This window comes from Lepidochelys kempii, chromosome 3 (genome assembly GCF_965140265.1).
Source record: "Lepidochelys kempii isolate rLepKem1 chromosome 3, rLepKem1.hap2, whole genome shotgun sequence".
Classification (NCBI taxonomy): Eukaryota; Metazoa; Chordata; order Testudines; family Cheloniidae; genus Lepidochelys; species Lepidochelys kempii.
Window position 1 is genome coordinate 1,319,358 of NC_133258.1, and position 18,784 is coordinate 1,338,141.

General features: G+C 54.9%; 1 protein-coding gene across 4 annotated transcripts in view; it reads right to left on the reverse strand.

Annotated features, from left to right (window-relative positions):
* Nucleotides 1–18,784, reverse strand: part of MAPRE3 (microtubule associated protein RP/EB family member 3) — a 73,719-nt gene that overhangs the window by 37,292 nt on the left and 17,643 nt on the right. For 2 of the 4 annotated variants that reach the window (XM_073335453.1, XM_073335450.1), the window contains one exon: nt 8,644–8,742. The exons of 1 other annotated variant lie outside the window; for it this stretch is intronic. The gene's annotated coding sequence lies outside the window, so the exon portion shown is untranslated. Of the gene's footprint in view, nt 1–8,643; nt 8,743–16,052; nt 16,397–18,784 lie in introns of those variants that run through there. One more of the 4 variants, XM_073335452.1, reaches the window with a different exon arrangement.

Here is an 18,784-nt window from a genome sequence, read left to right on the forward strand (position 1 = left end):
TCATCACCATTCGATGAGATAGCATCATCTGCTTTTTCCCCAAATACGGAACAGAAATCTCTATTGAACACTTCTGCCTTTCCTGCATTATTACTGATAATTCCTCCATTTCCATCTAGTCATGGACCGATACCATTCTTTTTGTTCCTAATGTATTTAAAAAACACCTTATTGTCCTTTTCTCTGCAGGTCACAGATTTATTCTTGGGTCCCTTTGCTTCCCCTGTCAATTTTCTACAATTCCTCACTTCTGACTTATATTCATTACTACTAACTTCTCCTTTCATCCATTTGTTATATATATATATATATATATATATATATATATATATATATTAACATTTTTTATAGCTGACTTCACTTCTCTGCTAAACCAGGTCAGTTTTTTAACCAATATGGCCTTCTTCCTCAATTGTGGCTTTGGGGACATCTGGTGAGGCGCTCTTAAATAATTCCCAATTATTCACATTTCTCTGCTTCAATTCTTCTTCCCAGCTAATCTGGCTCATAATTGTTTTCAGCTCTGTGAAACTGGCCCTGTTAAAGCACTAAGTGTGTATATTACCGGTCTGAACTTTATTCTACTTTCACTTTATAAATGTGATCAAGTCATGATCACTTGTATCTAAGCTACCAGTAACCTTTTTAGTTCTGCCATTAGTTCCTCTTTACTGGTTAGGATGAGGTCTAATACAGAATTCCTCTGTGTTGGCTGCAACACTTACTGAGTTAGGAGATGGTCATCTGTACTGTTCAGAAATTCCAGGGATGTTTTAGTTACTGGCAGCATGAGACTTCCAGCACTTGTTACTCCACCATCATGCAGCTTTTTCCGACACATTACACATAGGTGCATACGGAGCCGGTCCTCCTGTTCCCTCATGTCATTTGCGGGTCTGTAGCAGACACCATGTAATGTCGCATCTTGTGCTGTGTCTGTTAGGACACTGATCTATAGGCATTCCAGATCCTTTTTTTACACTCACACACTTTAAGGTCAGAAAGGATCATCATGATCATCTAGTCATTGCAGGCCAGAAAACCTCGCTCGTCCACTCCTGGTTGAGTTGCTAAAGTCCTCAAATCATGATTTAAAGACTTCAAGTTACAGAGAATCCACCATTTACACTACTTTAAACCAGCGAGTGACCCACGTCCCATGCTACAGAGAGGGGTGAATCTGCCAATCTGACCTGGGGGAAATTCCTTCCGAGCCCCAAATCCGGGGATCAGTTAGACCCTGATCATGTGGGTGAGACCCACCAGCCAGACAGCTGGGAAAGAATTCTCTGCAGCAACTCAGAGCCCTTCCCCCTGCCCCATCACAAGCCGTTGGGGATATTTGCTGCTAGAGGTCGCAGATTGGCCATCTGAGGCAGTCCCATCATACCATCCCCTCCATAAACATATCAAGCTCAGTTTTGAAGCCAGTTTAGGGTTTTTCCCCCATTGCTCCCCTTGGGAGGCTCTTCCAGAACTTCACTCCTCTAGAAACCTTTGTCTAATTTCAAGCCTAAACTTGTTGATGGACAGTTTCTAGCCATGTGTTCTTGTGTCCAAATTGGTGCTTAATTTAAATAACTCCTCTCCCCACCTGGTATTTATCCCTCGGATGGATTGACAGAGTTATCAGAGTCTCGGAAACAGGTAATCCCATTTTTGACAAAGAGTGCCTCTTACCCGCAACCCTTCTGCCCACGGGGTCCTTCCTCAATAGGTTATAACCACAACTTTCAACATTCCAGCCAGGCAGAGGAGCCCACCAGGTTTCAGGGACAGCGCGAATGTCCTTATTTAGATTATGGGAGCACCCCACCCTGTGCTGGCCACCTCCAGGAGAGGAAGAGCGCCAGAGAGCTCAGGCTGGAACCAGATTGCTTTCTAATGGGACTCAAATAGTCTCTGCCTTTCCTGGGACAGCTCGGGCCCTGCTGCCCCATTGCAGTGGGGGTTGCCCACAGACCTAGCCAGGGAAGGGCGGTAGGGACTGAGCCTGAAAATTCATGGAATGGGGGTCAGACGAGAGCAGGCCACTGTAGCTTTCAGCAAGCGGCCCAGCAAGAGAGCAATGGCAATGCCCTAGAGCCCGCCAGCCCATGGGGTGAGCCAACGCAGAGCCCCCAAGGGGAGGGTACAGCTCTGCCCGAGCTGAATGGCTGGCAGTGAACACTGAGCTTACGTGGCGCTGGGATAGGGCTGTCTCAGTTGGGGGCGGGGGCTGGTTACGGTGCTCAATGGAAGTGGAGTGATTGAGACCGAGCAGCAGCCCCAGATCCGCAAACAGGCTCCCTCCACTCAGGGACCTGAAGTGCACACGCTATCTCCTCGTCCCAGCGTGCCCCAAAATGTTGGGCTGCTTTAAAAAGAAGAGCAAACAGCTGTACGCACAGACACATCTGGTTCCAGCTGAGCGAGGTGAGGATGCCAGGGCAGCCGAGAAGGAGACTCATCCTGGAGTACGGAAACCTGACATACCTGCACCCAAGGGTCTTTTTACTGCCAACTCCTGCCTCCAGCAACTACAGCAAGCTGGGGAAGGGAACAGCAGCTGAGGAATCCCTCCAGCCAGCACATCTGTGCACCTGCGACATGAGACGGCCCAGAAGCGTCTAGTCCCCTTTTGAAATGCCATGCCTTCGGAGCACGGGACCCAGAAGCGGGGCTCGGAGAGTTCAGAAGGGCTCCGAGGCACAAGTGAATTCCCATGGCTGGGACAGATGATTTTCACTCCACATTCCCCTCCGGACCCCCTAGCGGGGATGGCATGTAACACATGGCTGGTGCAGCAGGCCTGCAATACAGAGCTCTGACACATCCACACCACCATTTGTCCAGGGAAGGCAAAAATAATTTAGATGCCAGTTTAGGGAAATGCCAGACATGGGCGAGTAACTGATACCCACTCACATTCATAGAAAAGCAGGAATGCAAAATCCCGAGCGTGATGAAGCGAGATGAAGGCAGCTGGGCCAGCTTGACATGGCTGTTGGCAGGGACAGCTTGGATGTAAGTCATGCTGTACAAACTCTGCGACGTACGTCCCGAAAAGCGAGGCCTGTTTGAATATAATATTAGGCTGCCCAACGGCGTAAGTGGCCTTCCCAGAATTAACACAGCTGCCTCCGTGAGAGCCTTAGACAAATGGACTGTGTTCTGGGGCCTGAGAAGCCGGTGAGGGAACCTTCCCTGGCTATTTCCCTTTCGCTGACTGAACTCTGCCAGTTTTCATTACACTCCTGGTGTGTAAACTGCACAGCCAAACAGCTGACTCAGCTGCTGGTGGTTTTAACAGGACCTGACACAGAACCAGAGAAGTGCAGGACTGGAAGGGACCTTGAGAGGTCGTCTAGTTCAGCCCACAGCACTGAGGTAGTCCTATGTAATAACCAGACCATCCCTGGCAGGTGTTTGTCGACATATCAAATGGTTTTCCGGGGCTCACATGCAAAAGGAAAAACCCAGCAGCATCTGGCTCTCAGGGAAGACTTGAGCTTGACCAACCCAGGGGGAATGACATGTGCTACCCCACCCCAGCCCAGAGCTGCAAGCCCCCACTGCCACATGGGCATGGAGGGGCTGGATGGCAGCAGGACTGTAGAGGCAGGTTAGTTTTCTTGTCCACCCCAACAGACTCTCCAGTCCGGGAGGAATTCCACACTGGAGACCAAGCAAGAATGTGTTTGCAGGTGTAGCTTAAACTGCAGAAGTGAAGTTCTCGACCTCAGAGGACATACAGGGCATGTGCTATTGACCTGGGACCAAAGGAGCGCCCCTCCAGACAGGATGGCTGTCCGGGTACACCCGGCAGCCTGGGACCGAAGGGAGCGCCCCTCCAGACGGGACCGCTGTCCGGGTACACCCTGTCACGGAGTCCCCAGGCGATGCTCTGGAACTGCTCCCTACGAAGCCAGGCAGGACTCTGGGGAAGTCTCCTCTCTGGGAGCAGCCTGCCTGCAGGACACACAGCTCCCACCTTCCTGGGTCTGACCTCAGAGCATTCAGCATCCTCTGCACCTCCCTGCGCTTCCCACAGCGAGTCCGCCCAGGCAGGGTCCTGGGGAAGCCAGAGGGTCCTGCCCCCCAACTCCACAGTCAGATGTGACTCTCAGCCAGCCAGGAAAACAGAGGTTTATTAGACGACAGGAACATGGTCTAAAACAGAGCTTGTAGGTGCAGAGAACAAGACCCCTCAGCCGGGTCCATTTTGGGGGGCCGTGAGCCAGACAACCCCGTCTGCCCTTCACTCCACGTCCCAGCCAGCCCCAAACTGAAACTCCCTCCAGCCCCTCCTCCTCTGGGCTTTGTCCCTTTCCCGGGCCAGGAGGGCACCTGATTCCTTTGTTCTCCAACCCTTCAGCTCTCACCTTGCAGGGGGGAAGGGCCAGGCCATCAGCTGCCAGGAAACAGGGTGTCAGCCATTCTCTGTGTCCAGACCCCTGCACACACCTGCCCTCTAGGGCTCTGCAACTATCATACACCTTTATCCCACCCCATAGATACTTAAGAACTGCATAGGGGAAACTGAGGCACCCCCACACTATTCAGAGGAAACAAAAACAGTCCCGCTTTGTCACATCTCTCCCCCTTTGAGACCGAACTGAGTGGGGTCACTTTAGCCGGTGACTGGGGAAGTTGGAACCCACCAAAGTTCTCATGAATGACCCAGCATCTCTTCCGTTCCTTGGTGGGAGTTACACCAAGCCCTTCCAGTTTCACGCCCTCCCTTAGGTCGTGGGTGGTCGATAGTACTCGTATGCCGCATGTGGGAAGGTTTATGTGGCCTGTGCCCTTTTGCCACCCCAAAACCGCCAGGGGTCAAACTGGGATCGGGTCTTCTCCCAGCGCTCCTGTCTGAAGGCCTGCAATGTGGGTTCTCTTGGTTAAGAGCCCCCATCTTGATCTGGGCCACATACTGTTCACTTACAGAACCAGCATGGAGACATCCCTTTCTCAGCAACCTTGTCTCCCCAACAAGCTGGCCAAACACAGCCACTTGGTTATAGGACTGTTTAACTTTCTTAACAGCTTTCACTCCATCTGAGACCTTCTCAAAATTATCCACACTGGATCTTTCAACAGGAAAGTCAGTAGATCCATTCACAACAGAAAATTTCCGGCTGTTAGGAACTGAAACTTTCTTGATTAAATCACTTTCACACCCTTCAGTTGCAGTAAACTGCTTGCAAAGACTCCATGAGGATTCCTTTCCCGAAGGCTTTTCTATGCAACAATTCACCCCTCACAGAAATTCTGCTCTTACCCTCTTTACCTAGGGCTTGCTCTAGGGGAACACTTTCCTGAGCAACAACAGACTCTTTCTGGGTCTCCCTTACATCCAGAATCACCTCTGGCCCATCAGGCGGATTCCTACACAATCCCCTTTCAGGCAAACTTACAGACTCCCTAGATAAAAGGTTGGAAGCATTCTCCTTCCCTTCGCCACACACAAGTTCAGGAATCTTTTCCTTCTTGCTACAGGTTTCCACTCCCTCAGTAGGTAACACAATCAAATCACCTTCATGCTCTCCTTGTGCCCTGGCTAGGATCTCACCCTGATTAGACAGAGTTGCTGCACCCTTTCCCAACCACACACTAGCAACAGGCAAAATACAAGCACCAGAATTGTCTGGGCTCTGGGATTTTACATAGACACGAACGGGATGCGACCTAGTTACAGGGCCATTCTCCCGAGCAGACACAAACTTAGGACCCTTCCCTTCCTGGGGTTTAGCTGAATCCAGAACCAGCTCTGAGACAACTGCACGACCCTCAACCATCACAGGCTGAAAGGCCCCTTCTGTCTGCTCCACAGACAAAGAAGAGCAGGACACACTTTCTCCTTTCCCAGACACACAGCTTGGGAGCTCATTCCCCTTGTCCCAGCACACAGGGCTGGTCACAGATAACTACTTGGAGATCAGGGTAGCTCCCTCCATAGGCAAGTCAATACCCCTGACAGACACAGGTACATTTCCTTCACTCTCACAATTTCTCCACCCAGCTAACAGGTAAGGTCCAGGGACACTCCTCTTCCACTCTCCTCGACTTCCCACCCTGCTGACTAGACACAGCCATCAGCTCACAAGGCTGCCTAGGCTCATCCAGACTTTCCTTACCCAGCACCTTGCCACTCCCCACAGATCCCCTGCCCTGCCTGTGTCTCCCCCCACTCAGCTGGGGTCTCAGCTCCCACTGTGCTCAGCGCTGCCCTTGCTGTCCCAGGGGAGTAGGCAGCAAGCTCACTGCTTTCCTCACTGCATCAGAGCCAGCCTGAGCCCCCTAAGCCCCCCTCTCCAGTGTGTAAGGGGGCGGAGAGCATCTCTCTGTCCCACACAGCCCCAGGGGTCTGGTTACAGGCAGGCAGGTAACCTAAGCCTAGCAGCTCCTGCCTGCTGCCAGCCAGGTCATCTGCATTTTCACTGACCATTTCTGTCTCCGCCGATTGGTTCCCTGGATTCAAATTCAAACCCTCGGCAGTTACAGGAGCAAGGCCTGGATCCTGTCCCAAAGAGACACAGTCCCCCCACAACAGGGTCTCACAGCTGGTGTCCTGGAGAACCCCAACAGCCAGCCAGCCCCACCCCTCCTGGGTCTGCACAGGGATCTGGGCCACAGGCAGGGCGAGGGGCTTCGTCCTGGGACCCTCACCCAGCTCACACAGCCCCTCAGCCTCTGGGGCTGCACCACCCAGGGCCTGACAACAGTCCTCTCTGTCCCAGGGTCTCGACACCCCAGGAATGTCTCCCCATTGACCATCACCTTCCACTCCCACTGGAGGTCCGAGGGGCCTGGCCCCAGGAAACTCTACATAGATGTATAGGTTGGGGTCAGGAGTGGGAGCCCATCCACCGCCCCACCCATCTGGCTGATGGAGTCTTTGGCCTTGGGACCCAGCAAGGGAGCTAGACACCAGGGCTTTTCCGCAGGGTCCCTCTGGTTCAAATCTCCAGCCTGCTCAAAGGCAGTGAGGTGGGCATCCACATCCCCCCCCCCCCCTTAACCAGGGGCAGCAATTTAGTTTCAAGGTTCCCTGCGGAACTGGCCCCCCGGGGTCTATCCCCACTCACCCCAAGAGGTCCCCTAGGCCTCTCCGCTCCCCCACTGCCAGTTCATGCTGCTGCTGCTTCTGCAGCTCTTTCTCGGGCTCTCGCTGTCTCCCACAGTCCTCTTGCTCTCTCGGACTCAGCTCCAATCCCATCCATCTCGATCCCCTGATGGGGCACCCGATCGTGAAGACCCCCGTCTGGTCGGGGACAGGAGTCTTGGCGATGCCTGGCTCCCACTCCCGCTGCTCCCAGATCCTGCTATAGCCCCATTTGGGGTCAGGAATCTGCTCCTTAGAGCGGTCATCCTCCTCCAGCTGCATGATTAACTGTGCTTTGGTGAACTTTCCAACGCTCAACCCTCTCTTTTTGCACAGGGTTACAATGTCCTTCTTAAGGAGACGGGGACAGGCCGTCACTCTGCTCTTCCCAAATTGCTGTGGACTCACAGGCCTGTGTCCTCTCAGCTCCCCACGGTTTCCAGGGAGAACCCCTAGTGTGCCAGCCCTTCTCGAGGTCACCCCCTCTTTGCCAGGGTCGAGCTGCAGACTCCTCCGCCCCTGGGACCGCCCACTGCAATCCCCAGTGGAACCCTGTTACTGCAAAAGTCCTTCTCTCTCCCTGGGCCAAGCCGCAGGCTCCTCCGCCCCTGAGACTGCTCACCGCAGTCCCCAGGGGTACCCCATTACTGCACAGTCCTTCTTGCTGATCACACACTCCCAGGGGTTAACCGCCCCCCGAAACTGCTCCTCTCTGAGCCTTCAGCATGCCTGGTCCTCGTCAATTCCGCTTCGTTTTACTGCTCCCCCGTCATTTACTGCAGGAAGCGCCATCCACGGGGTGCTGTACATCCCACTTCTGCCACCAGTTGTCACGGGGTCCCCGGGCGATGCTCTGGAACTGCTCCCCATGAAGCCAGGCAGGACTCTGGGGCAGTCGCCTTTCTGTGAGCAGCCTGTCTGCAGGACACACAGCTCACACAGCTTCCACCTTCCTGGGTCTGACCTCGGAGCATTCAGCATCCTCTGTACCTCCCTGCGCTTCCCACAGCGAGTCTGCTCAGGCGGGGCTCCTGGGGAAGCCAGAGGGTCCTGCCCCCCAACTCCGCAGTCAGACGTGACTCTCAGCCAGCCAGTAAAACAGAAGGTTTACTAGACGATAGGAACATGGTCTAAAACGGAGCTTGTAGGTGCAGAGAACAGGACCCCTCAGCTGGGTCCATTTTGGGGGGCAGTGAGCCAGACAACCGTGTCTGCACTTCACTCCATGTCCCAGCCAGCCCCAAACTGAAACTCCCCCCAGGCCCTCCTCCTCTGGGCTTTTTTCCTTTCCCAGGCCAGGAGGGCACCTGATTCCTTTGTTCTCCAACTCTTTAGCTCTCACCTTGCAGGGGGGAAGGCCCAGGCCATCAGGTGCCAGGAAACAGGGTGTTGGCCATTCTCTGTGTCCAGACTCCTGCACACACCTGCCCTCTAGGGCTCTGCAATGATCATACACCCTTATCCCACCACCTAGATACTTAAGAACTGCACAGGGGAAACTGAGGCACCCCCACACTATTCAGAGGAAACATTAAGAACAGTCCCGCTTTGTCACACACCTGGCCGCCTGGGTCCGAAGGGAGCGCCCCTCTGGACGGGACTGCTGTCCGGGTACACCCGGTAGCCTCTTGGTGCAGTTACTGTTTGTAGTAAAGTACCTATAAGAAAAATCAACAAGGAACCCAAAAGCTTAACTTGCAAGCTCACCCCCGGCACAGAGCGCTAACCTATTCACTAAGCAGGGCTGGCCTGGTCAGTTCTTGGACGGGAGAGCTCAGGGTGAGACTCAGCAACAGTCAAGACCACGCATGCCGCTAAGAGGCTCTGCTCCCGGTGGTGGGGGTCTCCCCCCAGGTCCCTTCGAGAACAAGATGCTCCTCAGAACCGTCCTGGCAAAGATCTCCTATGGTTACCTTCTGCCTCCCAAACCTTCCCCCTGCATTTTCAGCTGGATACAGTATTCTCCTTCACTTCCTGTCCTAACCTCTCACCAGCTGACACCCCGCTCCCTCCTGGGGCCTCTGTTACAGCGTGGAGCGGAGCATGTAGGAACACTGACCTGTGGCAGGGAACGGCTGCCACTAGGACTGGCAGCTTTGACTCAGCACCAGGCAGATGATCTATGCCCGACTGCAGGCTACGTGGGGCAGGGTCGCTCACACCAGAGCTCTGCAGAGAGCAAAGTACGCTAAGGGGACTGTATAAATCAAAGTCGCACGCTTGGCTCAAGACTCTGTAAAGCATTATTGTTAGAAACGTCGACAGGATATTTGAAGTGGCTTTTAACATTAGACCAAACCCCGGAACCTGGTCAGACAGTAGAATTGGTGGGGCAGAGTGGAGAGATCTCATAGACTAAGGTCAGAAGGGACCATCATGATCATCTAGCCTGACCTCCTGCACATGGCAGGCCACAGAACCTCTCCCCCGCCCTCCCCCTTCCCCCCCACCCCCGTGATAGACCCCTGACCGAGTCACTGACATCCTCAAATCAGGATTTAAAGACTACACGTGACAGAGACTCCACCATTCACAATAGTTCAAACCAGTGAGTGACTTGGGCCCCAGGCTGCAGAGGGAGGCGAGACCCCCCCAGGGTCCCTGCCAAGCTGACCTGGGGAAAATTCCTTCCCCGCCCTAAATCCAGGGATCAGTTAGACCCTGGGCACGTGGGTGAGACCCACTAGCCGGACACCTGGGAAAGAATTCTCTGCAGCAACTCAGAGCCCTTCCCCCCCAGTGCCCCATCACCGGCCGTTGGGGAGATTTGCTGCTAGCGGTCGCAGATCAGCTCCATGCCATCGTAGGCAGCCCCATCACACCACCCCCTCCATAAACTGATCACGCTGAGGCTGGAAGCCAGTTCGGGGTTTTGCCCCCACTGCTCCCCTTGGGCGGCTGCTCCAGAACTTCACTCCTCTGGTGGTGAGAAACCTCCATCTAATTGCAAGTCTGAACGTGCTGATGGCTAGTCTCTAGCCGTGTGTTCCTGTGCCCCTTCAATAACCCCTCTCCCAGCCCGGTGTTTCTCTCGAGTAAGGAAGCGATGCGCTTATAACCAGCAACGTCCTTGCCGTGGCGGAACCTCCTCCCAGCCCTGCGGCGCAGGCAGTTACCGTTCTGAAGCCAGCACTTCGGAGGGACCTTGCTACAGAAGGCAGAGCGTGGACGCAAGGCAGCAAAGAGCCCCTGCGCCAGAGGGCCTGGCAGAGAGGACACGCCGAGGCTCCCTGCTGGCCTGAGGGGCGCAGCCTGTCCTAGTTTATCTGGAGCCAGCGGGATAAGCGGCCCGGGTGAGGCTCTGGCGTGTGCAGCGGCGTTTCAGGCTTTGGAGCCCGGAGCTGGAGACGGGGGATGGAAACCCCTGGGCAGTACTACCGGCTGTGGGGCTGGAGGCGAGAGCGACCGGACGGCAGGCTGGAGCAGCAAAGGGCCACACTGTGGGGGCACAGGTGGCTGGGAACACGGGGCGAGATGGCAGCTGTTGTGTTTAACCTGCTTGCCCCTCACACCCACCCACCATACTGGCCCCGGGGGGCTAACGAAGGGCATGTCCTGGCGGCGATGGGGGAGCTGTAAGGAGCGAAAACCAGAGGCCCCCACTGCACCTGCCCCCCACCTTCGGGATGGGCTGGTGTACTGCCGTAGTCACAGCGCTGCAGCCCCCACACGGACCCAGGCAACGAGGTGGAGGGGGGCTTGCAGCCATGCTGCTTGCTATGGTTCCTGGGTAAGCAGCCCTGTGCAGCGCAGCCACTGGGGTTTGCGCTGCTGGAGTTACCACCAACGGGCTCAGCGCTCCCCGGCTCACGTTCAGGGGAGGGACAGTCTGATCCCCTTCTGTCCCCCAACTCCTGGCTGGTCTGTTCTCCCTAGGTCTGCGAGCAGCCAGGCTGGCTGCAGGGGAGCGGGACTAACAAGGTGGGGAGTGTGCGATGGGACAGGACAGAGTCAGGTCCCGCCCAGAGATACAGGGAAGCTGGGCACAGGAGGCCTCTTCGGGGTGGACAGAAGCACCACTCCGGGCTCCAGCTGGGATGCAGCCTCCCCGGCAGGCTGGGCTCTAGCAGGGAACGTAGGCCTTTCTCCGAGGGTCGTAGCCACTGCCCCTCCCAGCTTGGCTGTGAGACTCAACCGGGCCTCTTCCCACCTCGACCACGAGTGCTCTGGGGCAAGGCCCAGGTCTTGCCTCCTGCGTGTACATCGCCAACGGGGCCCAGGCCTGGCGGGGGACTTCGGAAAGGTGCTGCAAACCAAAGGACCTCTGCACCGGGTGTTAGCTGGTGGGGGACGAGGGGTGCAGGAGTGCCTAGGTATTAGCCAGTGTGGGGAGCGGTGGGGAGTCTGTGAGACCCCAGGTTTGTGACCAAGCGACGAAGGGGCACCGAAGCACTGTTCTGGAGCCCTGGAGCCCAGATCCCACCTAAATACCAGCCATAGCTCATGGCACATTCATTTCAGGGGAGGGCACAGCACATTTCCCTTCCATTTCCACAGGACAGCAGTTCCCAGGCTGGGGGCTCCAGGCTCCCTCCCCCACTCACTGCATGGGGCCTGCAGGGTGAGACGCTTGCGCCAGGCCTCGCTCTAGCCAGCGCAGGTCCCGGTTTATCCTCACAGTTGCTCACTTCACTTAGGAACACACCAAACGGAAACTGGTGAAGCAGCCAGCCGGTGGTCTGAGGGGAACAGCTCCCCGAGGGGAACCAGCCCCTGCAGACACTCGAGCAGCAGGCCTGCTGCAGCTCAGGCTATGACAGAGGGGAGGCCTGAAAGCTGCAGGGTAGAGGGGACCTACGGTAATTGCTGGATGTGCAGAGCAAGTGCCAGGCACTGGGAGACCCAAGAGGGACCCTGGGCAGAGAGCAGAGCACGGCGAAAGCCCAGTAGCCATCTTCCCCACTCAGACCCCAAGGGGAAGGGGTCTTCAAGTTCCCAGAGAGGGCAGGGTGGAGCTCCTGGCGGCTGCAGAGTGAGGGGCACAGAGATCCTGTGATCCCAGGGCAGGCCTCCTCCAATGGGCACCACTGTTCCTGTTTCTGGGGGCAGGTGGCTGGAGAGCAGAGCTCAAAGCACACAGGCTACTCTCTGCCCGCAGATCTCATCTCATTCGGGTGTAATGGGAGCGGATAAAGAGAACAGTTGAGGGGAAAGTGAGGCATGGGGATCTGCAGCCTCTGTCTGTGGTTTCTTAGCACCAGGAAAAGGATAAGACAGAAGTATGGGGGCGACGGGGAATCTCACCACCGCTAAGCCAGAGCTCGCAGGGTAGCATAGCAGCTCACTTTAGTTAGGCATCTCTACCTGTATTAGAAATCAGGGCCTCGGGGTGCTGGGCTCCGCACAGACACAGGATGTCTCCAGTGTACTGTCTGCATCCAAACAGTGTGCTCCACGCTCCAGCGCCGAGACCTCTATGCGAGACCGAGCATCTCTGCGGGACCCCGCTACCCAAGAAGCATCGCCAACTACCTGACCACCGCAGGGCTGGGGACATCAGCTCCGCCCCGGTGGTCTCAGCAGCAGGGTATCTGGGTCCGCACTGCAGGGAAGGACAGTCAGGGAGGCTGGATCTCCTTGGTTTTGCTAAGCAAGGGGTGGATTAAGACTGACCTAGAGATCCCTCCAATACCCCCGACAGTTCCCAGGCAGGTCAGGCACAGATTACATTCTCCGAAACAGGACTCAGTTAACGTAGGTCACTTTGCCCACCACTAAATGCAGCCACCGCAGGGCTGGTATGAGGCAGCTGTTTACCAGCTGCACAGCAAGCAAATACCATAGCAAAGGAAAGGAGGCCAGAAGCTGCGGGAGACACAATTGCCTGAAGAGGAGTCTGGGCAGGACACCAGGGTTCATTCTCCTGTACTCTGATGAAGAGCTCATGGGATCTCTAACTACCACAAGCCAAGAGGACATTGATTCTACAGACAGCGCCCTCCCTAGTCCAAATGCCCGGCCCCATGCCAGGGCAGTGTTCAGTAGGACACCTCCTCAGAACACTGCCCGGTGAACAATGCCACAGCACAGTGCATACAGAGCTGTCTCCCGGGCGCCCCGCTGGCATTCGCCATCACGCACCCCCACCTCCACCACCCTGCACCGCTGCCGGGGCTCCGGCCCCACCACCGGTGGGGTACATTTGTAATTGTTTACGTGGAAGAGGGTGACTAGGAGAGAGGGCTTAGGCACTGTTAGCTGCCAAAGCAGCTGGGAAAGACGTGTGCCCCTCTGTCCCACCAGCTTGCCCCACACCATCGGGATCCACACCCCAGTTTCGGAGCCACTGGCTTGGAAGTCACTTCTCCAAGTAAAACCCAACCCAACTCTGTGTCACACAGGGGGCCAGAGCAGTTGACCACAACAGGCCCTTTTGGCCACGGGAGCTACGACTCCCTGATAGGCTGAGAGATGCAGCAAGCTCAGTTTGCAGCCTCTGCTCAGGCCCAGCTGCTCGGACGATGGATCAGGCCCCGGGGGCTGTACTGCAGATCCCCGTCTGTCTTGCTTCTGCATACCCTCGCCGTAGGCCACCCCAGAAAACCACAGCCCTAGGGTGCATTCCATCCTCCCAGCGACGGAGCCCTGCTGTATATTAAGCTGTCTGCTGCGTCTACTACCACTGGTCTTTTGCAAGCACAGATCATTCCTTTCTGCGGCACTTCACTGCAATCAGACAAAAGAAGAGATGCCTGGACACAGCAGCACATGGCTCAGCACGGCAGCTCGGGGCTCCTTCACATGCTAGTGACACCACCGATCCCTCCCCTCCCCAGCACAGAGCCAGCAGATCTGTCTCCATCCATCCACTCTACAACTCTGCTGTTCCAGTTTACCCAGCCGACAGCCGCTGTCCTGCCAAGGCTGTGTGCAGTGGGTGACGACTAGGAGAAGCTTCAGAGCGAGCGAGGGCGTTGTAAGTGTGTGAAAAAGCCACCACCAACTGACCCAGCTCCAGGGTTTAACTAATAGAGGAGGACACCTGCTGAGTCAGGCACACCACAGAGGGAGGAGCACTGCAGCAGGGCCAAAGACCCGGAATTAGTAGGCAAAGCCTGTGAAGGTGGACCCACTCCCAGCAGCTGGGGCAGCCAGTCACATCCCCTCTGCTCAAAGCTCCTTTTGTCCACAGGCTGAGAGCAACCACCTGTCCTGCCTGGCCCAGGGAGGATGGAGCCAGTGGTTTCCACCACCTACAAGTGCTGCCCTGATGAGCCTTTGCCTTCCCTGAATCCTGGGGTCAAACTGCAGCCAGAGGAGTTCCACAAATGGGCTCCCCACATACAGAGACTACAATTCCCAGCATGCAGGGTTCCCTCTTGATCTCTGCAGCCTCCACTAAGATCAGAGAGGAGCACTGTGCTGTGTGTCTACAGATACTACAGGGGAGGGTGGGAGCAGTCTGCTCCTCTGAACGCAAGCGAGGCTCAGCTCTTAGATTCCCATGGGGCCCATGGCGGGCACTCTGCCCCTAAACGTACTCAGCTACAGTGTACCAGAGACATCCCAAGTGCCCCTGCACTATGCACAACAGTTACAAGTAAAACACAGAAGAAAAACGACCTGTTTGACAAATCCCTTCCTGTGACCGACTGGCTGAGATGCAGATCCAGCACACTGGTCATAAGGAAGGGAACAGCTGCCCAGGGGATTACAGAACACGTGCTGCCAAATATCCGGGAAGGGGAGACAGACAGGCCTGTGGGCTGCTGCAGTATGAAGGAAGATTTGCTCTCAGCAGGGGGAAAACAGGGAATCATGCCTCTTTGCAGAGCCAGGGTGAGAAATATGGCGCCACACTATTGCTTCAGATGGCCAGACCCCAGTTCCCATGTCTGAATCCCCAGGGTGGGACAGATATTTATTCCTTTCGTGCAGTCATGACTTAACCAAGCCCCACAATCTTCTGCTGACCCACTGACCCGCCGTGAGTTCACGACATGCTCTCCTTATCACCCTCAGCCCACAGTGAGCAAGCCCAGAGAACAGGGGCTGGGGCTCGTTAATTTCCACAATCCTTCCCTGGTTTAACCAGATGGCAGATTCCAGTTTCCTGTCCCGACTCCTGATCCATCTAACCCTCGGGCAGGAGCACAGACTATTCAGAGGTTTATTTTTGGCAGTTCCAGGGGGATGTTACAAAGTCCCCAAAGAAGCCATCAATCCAGAGAGGTAGGTGATCTTGAGAAGGATGGGAACTGGTCAGGTCTAAGCATGGGCAAGGGAATCTCTGCACTCACATGATGGGTGTCCTAGACTAAGGCCCTTCTGCTTCTACATCTTCTTCACAGCCAGCCAGTCTAGCTTCCCTTTCTGGACTTCTCTGGGCTACTGGAAAAGGGGTGCCAATTCCAGAGCAGATAAAACCAGCTGCCAAATCCAGGAGATTTGTTTCAAAGGTGCCCCCAGCAACCTAGGGATCTGCCAATGCACCCAAAGCATCCCACTTGGCTGGCTAGGAGCAAGCCAACAGCATCCATCCTAGAGAAACGACAGGGTTGTAAATTAAACTTGAACACCAACATAAACTCACAAGGAAGGCACTTTACACCACACAATTGCGACAAGCTGTCGAAGGCCATGCTCAGCCAGCTAGAGCAGCCAAGCCAGCGCGGGGAAAACTGTGTGTTCACCTAGCCCATCCCAGGGCAGGCCTGGGTCACGTGCTTCAGTCTGTCCTCTAGGGCTCTGGCCAGGCCAGTCTCAAATGGACCGAGCCACCAGTCTCTACCACTGATTCCACTGATCATTCACTCTGAACATTGTCCTTGATATTCAGCCTAGGATTCTCTGTGGCAGTTACATCCTCAAGCACATCCCCCCACGCTCCACCGGTGTCTGCCAACTTACAGTTCTCCCCAAAGATGCCTTACCAAGGTCCCCCGCCACACCCCTCTCCATGAAGCAGCCCACGGCTCCACCTCCATGTCTCCCAGGCACCTGGTTCTCCTCCACGTACGGTACCTACCCCAAAGGTGGATGCAGCTCGTCTCGCCTCCTGTGCTCGAAGGGCTAGGATGGGAATCAGGGAGCAGGCTGAGCTATTAGCAATTCGGAACGGAGCTCAATGCGTGCTCCGTCTTCTCCACGGTAGGACAGCACAGACTGCTCGCATGCTGGAACACAACCAGAACACCAAAGAAACCTGCATTTCCAGGCACGGCCCATGCACCATTCATCAGACAAGCAGGGAGTAATTAGGTCTCTGTGCATATACACTGATAACAGAGTGCGCTGATTGGCTCACGAAGACTGTAAGCTACATAACAGAGATTACAGACGCACAGGTCGGAGCTTATTACCCAAGACAATGTTCTAACCCCACGCCGAGGATGCTGTCACTCACCCGGTGCAGAAGACGCCTTTGCTACACCCACTTTGCGTAACGCTGTAATAATCCCACCCCTCTGGTGTGCTCAGACCTGCCTGTTTTGAACACAGACAGTTAGCTGCAGGATGCAAGGAGAATCCAACAGGGACATTCCGGCTAATCACAGCCATTCAGTCTGATCTGCTCGGCTGCTATGAGAACTTGTGTACAAGCAGAAGACAAGCACCTCTCAAACCTCTCACCGTGGTTCCTCACACACCCTCAACACGCATGATTTACTCAAGGGGTAGTCAAAATCCTGCCGCCAGCCCTCTGGTTGCTGCCCACTGAGACTATAGGTCCAGGAAAGCCATGCTCCACCTCGAGCCAAGCAGCCTCCACCTGGCTCATGATGGAGCAGGCATGCTGGGATTTGTAGTGGCAGCCGGTCACCCCTCCTTATTAAAGGTGAGCGGCTCTCAGCAGCTCCATTCCGTGTCCAAGTGCAGTCCCTGATGTCTGCCCCGCACGGCTCCCAGCTGCAGAGCGTAGGCAGCCCGTCTCCTCCAACTCAGCAGTCCCACATTCACATGCCAGTATAGCAAGGCTCCCTGCAGCTAACAGCCACCAAAGGATCGGCTGCCTTAATGCCTAGGCCCCCAGAAAGGGAAGGAAGGATAGCACGGTTAATGACCAATCATCGCTGGACATTTCCGCCGACAGACAACACAGGGCAGAGTGCATAACACATGCAGAGCCCTCCTCCGACAGCCATCCCCACAGGGCCCTCTGCAAATACCAGAGCAGTTCAACCCTCCCAAAGCAGAGCAGGAAACCCAGAACACCAGCCTCTGTCCTTGCACTTAAGTCTCATTAGCTGGGCGGGGCTTACTGATGTTCCCAAGCCTCACCCCTAGCCTCCCAGAGACTCAGAGAATGCCCTGTTTATTCCAGAGCCTGAAAAGCACCCATCCCCCTCTGCCTTACTGCTCCTGCCCAGAGAGCTGACTGCTTAACTCAGACAGAAACCCCACCTAGGACACTGACACCAGAGCCCCACAAGGTCCCTGGGGCAGCAGGCTCGCCCAGCAGGGAGACGCCACATTACTAGCAAAAACAGAAAGGCGTGTCATTCATAGGATGATCAGGGCCCTATTTATTGTGCTAGGTGCTGTACGTAGTCACATTTATAAAACGTACAGTGATCCATGGACGTAAGAGCTGAGGCTTATTACAGGACAATGAGACAGAAATGTGACCCCATTACTGGAACAAAGCACTCTTTGTAATAGTCTTGTGGCCTGGTATCCTTTGCTCAGTTCTACCTACCTATGCTGACCAGTATGCTGGCTGTTGTCTAGATGGCTCTCTCCACCCCAGAGGTGGCCGCATTTCTGAGGACCTGTAGGAGTATAAATCTAAGTGCTCTGAAGCGCTTCAGGATAAAATAAAATATTCCTTTATCAGCCATGAGCTGCAGTTTTCTTTCATACATTTGGTGCCTAGTTTCAAATTCATCATTGCTATTCTGCACCAATGACCTGCTTGAATTCTATGAAACAAAATCCGCCAGCGCCCATCCTGGAGAGTGTACAGCCAGGGCCCCAGCCCTGCAAACAACTTCTTCACTAGGGGATCGAGCACAGGATCAGCGTATAAGAAACGGACACACAGAGGATGGGATGGACCTGGGAAATCCAGAGGGGTGGGGATAATTTGGAGGGGGTCTCTCTCTGGTTACAGGCGGAGGAGGTGATGACACCTGGAGATCAGTTTCCCAAGGGCTACACAATCCACAGAAAGAAAAGGAGGACTTGTGGCACCTTAGAGACTAACCAATTTATTTGAGCATGAGCTTTCGTGAGCTACAGCTCACTTCATCCACAGAGCTTCTTTCAGTAGCTTATAACTTTGTCAAACGGTGACCTTTCCAGATTACATTTTCCGCCTTGGGTCTCAGTTGAGCACAATATTTGTTTTGAAAATCTGAAAAGAAACTTACAGCACTTCCAAGCAGGAAGAGACTGATATACATACACTCACCATTACGTTAAAAACACTGCCAACTTAAAAACCAACCCAGCTCCAGCCGTCAGCAGGCAGCGAGAGGAACCTGCAGTTTGCTACAGAGACGCCATTGACTGGCCGCCCAAAGAGAGACTTGAGTTTAGGCAGATTACAGAGGGTTAAAATGCACTTTGCACAGGCAGTCACTGCTTTGTGTGGCGGCAATGGGTTCCCCAGCGTGCCACTGGCACGGCGTACATGCAAGTATGAGACAGAGGACGCAGCGCTGTTGTAGCCGGGTCTGTCCTAGGATATTAGACAGACAAGGGGGGGGAGGGAATATCTTTTATTGGACCAACAGCTGTTGATAAGAGAGACAAGCT